General features: G+C 30.6%; 1 long non-coding RNA gene across 2 annotated transcripts; it reads right to left on the bottom strand.

Moving 5' to 3' along the window:
• Window positions 1-4,578: 4,578 nt before the first annotated feature.
• LOC126834812 (uncharacterized) lies at window positions 4,579-10,091 on the bottom strand. Of its 2 annotated transcripts, XR_007685107.1 has the most exons (8): window positions 10,061-10,091; window positions 9,560-9,754; window positions 9,390-9,469; window positions 9,194-9,313; window positions 8,099-8,210; window positions 7,001-7,807; window positions 6,186-6,559; window positions 4,579-6,089 (listed from the first exon to the last, which is right to left on the bottom strand). It is a non-coding gene; the product is annotated as an uncharacterized LOC126834812 (long non-coding RNA). The 2 variants fall into 2 exon arrangements; XR_007685108.1 differs by lacking the exon at window positions 9,194-9,313.
• Window positions 10,092-11,157: the final 1,066 nt, after the last annotated feature.

Below are 11,157 nucleotides of genomic sequence, written 5' to 3'. Positions count from 1 at the left end.
ATAATATGGACACGTTATGATACATACATATATATATGATCTACAATTTGTTAATACTTATTAATACTACATAGTAGCATTGATTAAATACACTTAATCAATGATAGTAGGTTGTATTATGATTTATGTTTAAAGTTTATCTGGAAACTGACAACCGGTGTTTGTCGGTTCGGGAATTTTTTTCTGCTAGTGTCTATAACATTAATTTGACTATCCTTTTGCACAGTTTAATCGATCCCCGGGACCGGTGGGCGGGACTTCTCGCCTGGCTGACAATGCACATTAATCAATAATCCACCCGGTACCTCCTGACGGGTTACAATGCAATTAATAAATACTTATATATATAATAATTGTGCGCCGTGCGGTACGCGCTGGGTCGTCTGGGGCTGCCGCCAGAGTAGAATCAATAATGTGCAAATAAATAACTGGCAACTGCATAATCGAGACACTGCGCTTTCTCTTATAAAAATGTCCTTTTTTTTTTTTTTTGTTATTTCATATCGTGGTAGAATTATTGGCTCTGTGCACATAACGGAACACACTGTAATGAAAAAACATGATTTTATTTTATTTGAAAAAATACCACCTAATAAGTGTAATTTTTCAAACCGAAGTACAACTGTGACTAAAAAAAAAGTCATAATTGCTATGTAAAATATTGTAATAACCACTTTTGAATGTTGTAATATTCTCAAAGTTAATATTGTTTTCTATACGGCACTTTTATTTATGTTTTTTGTTTAAGCATGTTTATCACAAGTTGCCAAAGACCACTACAGACGTTACCATAATTCTCTTAAAAATCACCCAAATCCCCTAATAAATAATCTCACATTACCCTCAATGCCCAACAACCCACCAAAAAGACTTTTAAAAGGAAGTGGTGCAGAGACCTTCTCACTAACAATTAATTAAAAACGAAGTTAATAAGAGTGTCGTCAGTGGACGGCTTCTCTTTTCATGCTTTCAATGTCTATAATTTACCTGTGTCATCATATAAACTTATTGTACTAAAATTGTATAGATCGTATATGTAAAATAAAGGAAAAAAAAGCATGTTTATAGAATATCATACAAATGTTATATTTCATAAACAGAACAAGACGTGTTTTTTTATTAAATAAATATTAACTATCAGTTTAAAACGTTTTGATTAGAACAAAGGCTCAATTTTACAACTTTTAAATAATTCCATTAACGACATTAACGTCTGCATACTGACAAAAAGACTGTATAATTTATTGCGGTAATTATGAAAAATTGTCCATATCAGTTATACTCTCAAAATGCATGTGAATATATTAATATTAGACAACATTTATACTGTACAGCACTTTATTGACAAAAATAAATAAATTAAAACGCTTATTAGAAATCCCTAAATTATTTTCATTATATTATTATTACGGTAGGTACACGGGTAACTACTAACTAGGGACAGACGATGAACCCTTTATAATCGTATCCACTTTAATATTAAAAATTAATTTTCAAGCACATTATCGTCATTAGGTACAATACTTTTTAATAGTATTTTTTTTATCTGTTTACACTGGACTTCCCTTATTTACTCACTTTTAGCCATAGGCGCAATTTCAATTTTTAATTTGGGGGGGCAGGACATTTTTTCAAAATATATATATAAGTAAATATATTTTGTATTTTAAAATTGTATGCATAACCTAATTTTTTTTTGGGGGGGGGCTAAGCCCACCCTAGCCCCCCGCATTTGCGCCTATGCTTTTAGCCCCCACAGAAAAAATAGTAAGCTTCACAAAAAAAGCAAAAAAAACTTGAAATCCGTCCAATAGATACGCCAGAAAATGACTTCTACGACAGTCATTTTTTTATCAAACTTTCGTCATAACGCGGAGAAAAATAACTTTAAAAGTATTATAATTAGAAAATTTTAATATAATATGTTCACCTTGAAATTAGTAGGCATATGAAAAATGGCTACGAGATACATTTTTTGTAAAATATTGCCTATCCTTTGCCCCTTAACAAATAGCGCTTTCCGTTCCCCCCTAAGTATTCTGTATTATACTTTCTTACTGTGCTATTCATAGGCGGAGATTTCATTAATTTTTTGAGGGGGCTAGCATTTTTCTACCTAAAATGACCCGCAAGGGATTTACACTCCTAAATTATTAATATATAATACTATATAACATTACAAATGTATAAATAAAAATCATAATAATTATAATATAATATTTGTATATTATTTAAGTAAATACATATTATTTTAAGGCAATGTACCTATTCTTAGATCCAAATATATCAATTATTTTTTCTACATCAATATTTAAATCGTTTTCAATGTACAATATGGATGAATTATTAAACCTGTCTTGCAACATACTAGTACGTAACCATGTCTTAATTTTGCGCATAGCTGAAAAGCTGCGTTCGCATGTAGCTGAACTAATTGGCAAAGACAAGGCGACTTGGAATAGTTTGAATAAGCTGGGAAATACATTTTGGGTTAGTGCCTTTTGAATTTTATCAATATTTATTGCGTTTTTTGAAAAATTTATAACTTTATTTGGCACTTGAATTAAAATTAAATGATAACATTATCAAAAACATTGTTATAATGTTTTGCCGTTTTGGAACTGAAATAATTTTCATAATTTATTCTTATTAATAATTTTAGTTTTCATTCCATTAATTAAGGAATTTATTACTTTGATTAGTGATCAAATAATTGGGGGGGGGGGCTATTGATAATTTTGGGGGGTGCTAATTCCCCCCAAGCACCCTCCAATCTCCGCCTATGGTGCTATTGCGGATATGTGATAATAATTTCTGTAGACGGTAGACCTGCGACCGTCCCGTCCCCACTGTACTGGCTTTGCGTTTAATAAACGGGTTAACGGGATCAATACGGGTATTGATTTACCTGCACAATATAATGCAATGATGGATTCTGTATGCGCTGTGACCGGTGGGTGGGACGCCTGCCCCGTTGCACGTACAGCCCCACAGGCCACAGCCCACAGCTCACTGCGAATTGGCTGTTTTAGACACACGGTTTGTCGAAAGCCAGCAAAGATTTTCACTCTTGGCTTGCACTCGAATGGAGTGAATCGACCTGAACAGTGGACAAGGGGGGTAGCTTATACAACCCTCTCGTTGAACAGCAGAATAGAGGGCATAGTGTAAAAAAAAATAACAAACAGCCATCCGTTATGTTTGTTCCAGGACATGACAACCCGACACGTCCAGAACCGTCGACTAATGAAAACCAACTGAACGGCAAAGAACATTCACAGTTTCGATCAATCGTTAATCATTGCATTTCGCATTTTAGTCCGAACAATATTTATTTGGGACTTGTCAGTAGATTGAACACAGCTAACATATTAATGTTTGAAATCGATCAACTCTTGTCATTGGCGTAGGCTTTTTGGGTACTTACAAAAGATAAAAGATGTACTTAACACGTTGACCGCCACGGGTTTTTTTACGTTGTTATTTTTAACAGCCATGAGATGTAATTCTAAATCTCAATTTTTTTCAAAAAATTGGTTGTGAGATTTTTTTTAGAGATCTCATTCACAATTATTTTCGATTGATGAGATTTGTACAGTGTTGCCACTTTCATTCGGTCTTTTTAGCAAGCGTCTAGCATTATCAGTTTTTTTCTATGATTTTTTGAAATGTATGTATGCCATGATAATCTTATCATTGATCCATTTGCATATTTTTTTGAAAATAACGTAGCTAGATAATGAAATAGCATAACTTTTGTTAAAATACGTACTGTGTTACAACTTGCATAATATAATATTGTTCGTATACAAAATACAAATATAATGGACACTAACGATAGAAATCAAATTTTAAATTCATCATTTGACTATTCTCCATAAGATGACACGGATGATGATCCAAACTGGGGATATAATATTGAAGTTATCAATTTAGAATTATAGTTTTTATTTTAAAATAAACAATTTGTTGAGATTTAATCTAAGATCTCATTTGATGGTTATCTTTGGTATGATATTTATTTGAAGATCTCGCAGTAGTAGTAATATCGATAATTTTACAGAAAAGTGACATCCTACGGCCACGAGATATAATGCGAAATCTCAGCTCTAATTAACTTGAAACTATAAAAAAACTTATTAGAAACCATTTTTTATAAATAGTTAACACATTTTTAAAAAAATCCGAGAAAAAAATGTTCACACATTTTTTGAGTACAATTAAAAAAAAAAACCTTGGCGGTGAGGACAAAGTTTTGTGAGATCTCACTTTAGAGCTCATGGCGATCAACGTGTTAAATGTGATTCATTCGTATATTATGATTATGTTGTTGTGATTTAAATTTTTATGAATATAAACGTTGATAAGTTAGTATAATTTTTTAATTCGCCAATTTCAATATCTCGATAGAGAATTATTATTGGTTTTAATATTAACAAGTTATATATTATGTAAAAAACATTAAAAATTACTTATTTTTTTTTTATAAGAGTGATATTTTTTTACAGAAATAGGCTTGGGACGATAAGTCCTTTTACTATGATTTTTCAATTTAAAAAAAAAAGTCAATACTTTAAATTAACTTAAGCCCAATTATATTTTAATTAATAATAATAATGACGTTTTGTTTACACTTATAATTGTGATTGTATTGTTTTCAAATTTACATGGTATTAAACCTGTCTTCATTAAAATATATTTATAATAATAACATTCATCTCTGCGGTACACAGACCATTAATTACTTTTTACTATTACAGTGATTAAATTAACAATTTATTTATTTATTCGTATGGCACTGCCAGAGGGGTGATAGAACTTTAGCCGTCTAAAGACGTTGCCTGGGGTACACTATGTGGAAGCGTTCTATCATTGTACCACCATAAATTAACAATATATACTAGTTATAAAACAACAGTAAAATGACAGTCAAAACATTAATTTTTGTTTAATTATAATAGTCGATACTATTCATGAAAATTTTAGTTTTATTTCAGAAATACTAAAGTACATAATATTATCTCAAATATGTTAAATGTTCCCATGATACAGTACATACAAATTTAATGTTAATTAGTGACGCCGGCAACCTTTCCAAAAGTGAAAAAAAAAATGTCTATATTTACAAACTATAACAACACAACATATCTCTAATTCTTGGTAAAATTTAAGTCGGAAAACAATATTATGTTTTGCTACTTTAATAAATATGTAACATTACAATATACAATTTATGACATAAATAATATTATTGATAATCTAAAATATAGGGTGTACACGGTTTTTTAAATTTCTATACAAATATTTTCTAAATATAATACCTAGTAAATTTTGATAAAATATAAAGTGCAATTAAAAAATTTGATAAAAGATATTTGATCGCCCCAATTTTTATTATTATTTAATATAATACAACAATAGCGTGTCTAGTAAGATCAGGCGCTAAATTAAAAAAAAAAAAAACGCTTGAACCGACACTACAGGGGAACATGAAAAATAATTTAATTAATTAATATGAATAAATAATATTAGTATTAACAACAAATCGATTCACATGAATGATTTTCAGATATATCTGCGTCAATGGTAGTTTCGGACTCTTTGCAGAGTCCATCTTCAGGGTAATGTCACAACTGTTTCGCTGCCGTGACTGTACAGCGGAATAGTCGTGACATAATGAGTCGGAAACGTCGGTAAACAACTATTTACGCGGATATATCCGCAAATCATTCATGTGATATTTCAATCCGCGAAAGTTTCAACACATTACACATTCATAACAAATCATTGTCATTACGAAGCCACTCTGACAATTATGTACAACTAAGGGGGTTATTATTAAAAACATTAAATACAAAAACGTATTGTTATTGGGTGAGAGAATTATTTGGTTGCAACAGCTGTCGACTGTTTGTTCGGATTCACTGCGGCTGTTCTCTTTGCTAGTTCCCTCTTGCGTTTCCTGATCTTCTTTCTCCTGCGATCCAGCACTACAATGCGTGCTTTGTCCGTGGTGTAATCTTTTTGAAGTTTGTTGATTTTATACAAAAAAATCACTGCTTGACGTTGAGCCGAATCCATCTCTGGTGCTAAAATAGAAAAAAAAAACGTCAACATTAATATCGTAACAAACGGTATGTCACGGTTAGGTATAATCAGCGATAATTATTTTAAGTTATACTTACTGAACGTAACCAGCGGTTTACCATCTTTAGTAGGAATTGTTATTTTGCTATGATTGTACCGTTTGCTTTCGGGTTCTAAACAAATTAACCTTAGACGAACTTGGTTCGTACAAACCGCTACCGCCTCAGTTTTGGAAGGCGATTTGGACTCGTAGAAATGATGTTCGCGATCGGGTTGCTGTTAAGGTTGATGGCGCATGGCGTTGAAAAACCCTTTGCTCGTGCTAGGCTTGTGTATGTCGCAATCAACGTTTGGATTCTTCACCCCGTTTCTTCAGCAACGACGACAGTTTTTTGTCATCAACGATTCTTCTCTTCTTGAGCTGGATCTGCTCGTCTTCGGACGACAGCGTTGACGACAACGAATGGTAATACTGAATAAAAACAAGAATAAAATGTATTCGATTATTAATTTGGCAAAACATCACGAACTATCTGTGTACAACTATCAATTACAGATTAGTAATCATATTGTTCATGAATAAAAAAAAAAAATTAAGACAAAAAGTGTTTGATGGCATTTTTTGAATTATTCTATTAATTCTTTGTGAATCCCTGAATTATTTATGGATAATTCATTATATTCAAACATAAAATTAAAGCCACCCAATACTTAAACAAGTTTATTGCTTTTTCAGATATCTCCATAACAATAAAATACCTAGTTAGTTTGAACATTTAGTGAGTTGAAATTACTGAACAATATAAAAGGAATTTGACTAGTCATTAAAAAAAAACCCCAGAAACAGCTCGATTATAATATATATATACATATAAATACACACATTATTAACAAAAGTATTTTAATAGCTCACCATTGGTAGTTCCTCTTCGATTTTTGGTTTGGCTGTAATTTGGTTAGCAGAAGCTTCTCTTTGGATTTTTTAAATAATGGCGTTTTTCCTCAATCATTTTCCTTTTTTTTTAAACAGTAGCTTCTTTAAATTCCTTTTTAACCTTGCTGTCCTTAGGAAGATCTTTTGATTCAGCCAGTACAGAGTCACTTTTAACAGTAGATTTGTTTCGAGCACTATTACCAGAACAAGTAATTGTTTCTTCTATTTTCGTTTTACTTGGCTTTTTAGTCACAGACTCAGTAGCCATTTCCTTTTCTTTCAAAACGATTTCAGACTTTTCTTTTTTTCTGTCAACTTTGTGTGGAATTTCAATGTTGTTCTTTAATGTTGCTGCCACCTTCTCTTCTACCCTTACGGTTTTCAAAGGCTTTTTTTCAGACAAACGGTTCCGTTTTCTTTCCGATTGTTTCAGGCCTGTATTTTTTCTTATCTACTTTCTTAGCAACATGTTTATCACTACTCTTCATAGTTAAAGCAACCTTGTCTTCGACTTTTAAAGTTTTGGAAGGTTTTTTTGGTGTCACCGGTTCTTTGACAATATCGGCTTCCTTTATGAAAGTTTCTATTTTTTCTTTTTATTCCTTAGGTTCTAATTTAATGGCAATAGTCGTTTGCCTGTTCTTATCAAAACTGCTAGAGGGTAACGCTTTATCCACATCATGAATGATACTGCGACTAAATCTGCTTCCAGATCTCACTCCTCTAAGATGACTTATCATCAAGCAGCCGAGTTTTTGGTAGAAATCTTCAATACTATGTAGATACCTAGTACAAACAAAGTACTTATTATCATTCGCTGTTCATCAAATTAATTTCACATACATCATAACTCGTATTGTAATAATTTTTAAGTATAAATTCAAAGTGCATTAATTTTTTCGGTTTTATAAAAACATTTATAAATTATTAATTGATTTTTTCCAAACAGGATGTTATATTATTATTTTTAAGTTTACAAGGGTAGTTCTTTTTTTAATAAAGTTACACGTTTATTACAATATTGTTTATTTGTTCGTGGTATACTAGCGATATTTAATATTACAAACATACACTTACTGTAGGTAATATTGTTTGACAGAAGAAACACGGTTTGTGGCCAATCCTTTGTGCCAGTTATCCACTGTTAACATTTACTGACTTTGTTAAAACCGCCCAAGTTAATGACAACCTAAAACATAATAAAACACTTAGAATACGACAACTGAATTCTATATTTTATATACACATAACACATCATTGTTACAATTTCTGTACAAATAGTTATTTAAATATATTTAAAACTTAAGTATCCCGTTAAAGATAATTTATTTGTCCATAAATATATCAACTATTTTAATACTAGTATAAATCGAATTTAATAATTTCATTTAGTTTAGTAATTTAAAAAATGTTTGAATAATTTGCATACATCTTCGGACTGACAATCCGTTCCGGACAGCGAATTCATCTAGAAACAATCTCATGATGGCAGAGTTAGACCTTCAAGACCCGTTAAGCCACATCATGATATTATAATAAACATTGCATAAGATTCATCAATCAATATCAATCTATCATGTATAACTTAATAACACACCAAAAGCAATTCAAACATATATTTTCTTCGAATCTATTTTGAAAATTGTGTCAACATAATAAAACACTGTATCAGTTAGTTTTATTAACAGCTACTGTACTGACAATCATTAAACACCCAATTGAATGTTCAATAGATTCTCTTTACGCTAACGTGTACTTTAAGCTAAATTAAATATCGATTAAATACCTTGAACAGTTTGTACATATCAACATTTTTGTCGTTAATCATGGGTGCTTGGTTTTTATAGGTGTCCCTCGGACATCCATAACATTGAATAATAGTGCCCAAAAGGGTCTTCAATAGATTCTTAATTGGAGTTCTAAGAAATGTTGATAATTTTATTGTAAACAGATAAAGGATAAAAATAAATCTGTAGCATTATAACAGAACATGATAAGTCAAAGCGGAATTATCTGTAAAAGCGGTTCAGTTATTTGACTAACAATGTTAACAAAGATGGAAAATTATATTTCAAACGTGGCAAAAAAAGAATTACCTAAAATTTATAAAGAAAACTAACTAACTTCTGCCTTAATTACCAAACAGAAATGTATTAAATTTTAATTTTTTACATCAATATTATAACGCCTTCACTGTCATGACACAGTTTTTTTCGAGTCCAAACAGTAAGTCACGGTCCTAATGTGGCCGAAGTTCATCTTTGTCCAGATATAAAATCGCTTTTTCAACAGCTATAGAAATTTGAATTGTATTAACGAAAAGATATTTATAAAAATAAAATAACAATGCTATAATTATAATAAATACCCGTTTTTAAAGTAGGATTTTCTACTTTGGGGGCTATTTCTTTTGTAAATTCTGTAATTTCTTTTTTCAAAACTGTACAGCTGCAAATGGAAGTGTTGTTATGGTTAATTTATAAAAATAAACACATTAATAGGTTATTAAATTCAATTAGAATTATTTCATCAACTCACTATTTTCCATCTTTAAAAGAACGAACCAAGTAGTCTTCCAAAACGTTTGTTTTGACTGCAAATTGTGCAGTAGGCGCTAGCACTAACCCGGGAAACCAATTGTCTCTGACTTTTTTTTTGTTATTGAACTCTATGCACACCATGTTACCAATGTCTTTTTCTTCCATTTCTAAAATGTCTTCCTCTCCACTTTCCCTGTAAAAAATCAATCAAAATAAGATTATTCACACTACATAAAACCTTTTGTTAAAACTTAAAATCATTGAATACAATACCTAACTATTGAAATATAAAAAAGAGCATCAATTGTTTAAACAATTAAGATTATTTAACAGCTAAACTAAGTTTATTTAAATTATTTAGTATACAGTTAAGAATTAAGTAAAAATAAATTGTACAAAGATTTTTTTGATAAAAAATAAATATTGAATACATTTAAAAGTCTAAAATATCAAAAATAATAACTAATAAAATAATAAAACTCTTAGAAATTTGTCGTACCAACAGTGTTTTGACAATAGTCCTGTATTTTAGCTTCGATGCAAAGCGAGAAGGTATTGGTTTTACTCTGATGTATGTTTTTTTTTTATCTGTATACACTGTAACTTCTTTAATACTGGACCAATTCCTTCGAATAGCAACTCTATAAATCGCAATTTTCATCTAGTTGGTACTTTGGGGGGGTAAAAGTTGAAAAAGTTTAACTCTTCACAGGCGAAAGTTGAAAAAAACAAAAAAAAAACCGTACGAGTTTTTAAGTTAGAACTTTTACTGGCTATAGCTTCGAGAAAAAGAGTCGGATCGAGTTGAAATTTATAAGAAATATTTATTTAGTATGCCCGCGCACGTCAGTTATATCAAATTTGAATTTAACCCAATGCCCACCCCCCTAGGGGGGGTACAGGTTTTTTTGTTTTTCGGGGTTTTTAGCCGTAATTTTAAGACCTTTGGGTTGAAAATTTGCCAGTAGTTGGAACTCATATGTATCCATAACATATTAAACGGAAAAATAATTCGGCACTACAGTTTTTTTTTAATAGCCGGAAAACTGTGTTTTCGCAGATTGCGTATATTTTAACAAAAAACACTTAAAATCTTAAAAAAATTGTTATCAAATCATTAAAACAATTTTATGTAGATCTATGCAGAATGATACTATTGAGTTTTGTGCTCAAGTAACACTTTTGACTTTAAGTTGACACAAAGTTCAATTTTTTTTTTTTTTTTTTTTTAAGTACAAACGCACTCTACCAGATGTGAGAAACGAAAAAAAAAAAGTATAATTTTTTGTTCTATTGGCATCATCGTGTGTACGAACGGCATATTGATGCGCGCTCTTATCTGCTCCGTAATGAATTATGAAATCAGTTATGATAGAAAATATTGTATGTCGTTTCAAATAGTATTTTTAAATCTCTACAAAAACGCTAGTTTTTATTCTGGTTGTAACTTGTATTGCGCTGTATAAAACTTTTATGACGTAGTTGATGTTTATTTTATCAATTTTCATTATTTAATAAAAAACAATTTGTCAACAGAATATAACTAACTGGGTGTGGATTTTATTAAGTCACAGTTGATATAAAATCGATTTGGAC

Source organism: Adelges cooleyi, unplaced genomic scaffold (assembly GCF_023614345.1).
Source record: "Adelges cooleyi isolate 19-005CV unplaced genomic scaffold, UGA_ACOO_1.1 ACOO_flye_CR_arks_rails_tigmint_CR_PRNA_21, whole genome shotgun sequence".
Lineage (NCBI taxonomy): Eukaryota > Metazoa > Arthropoda > Insecta > Hemiptera > Adelgidae > Adelges > Adelges cooleyi.
This window is presented reverse-complemented; position numbering and strand designations above follow the sequence as displayed.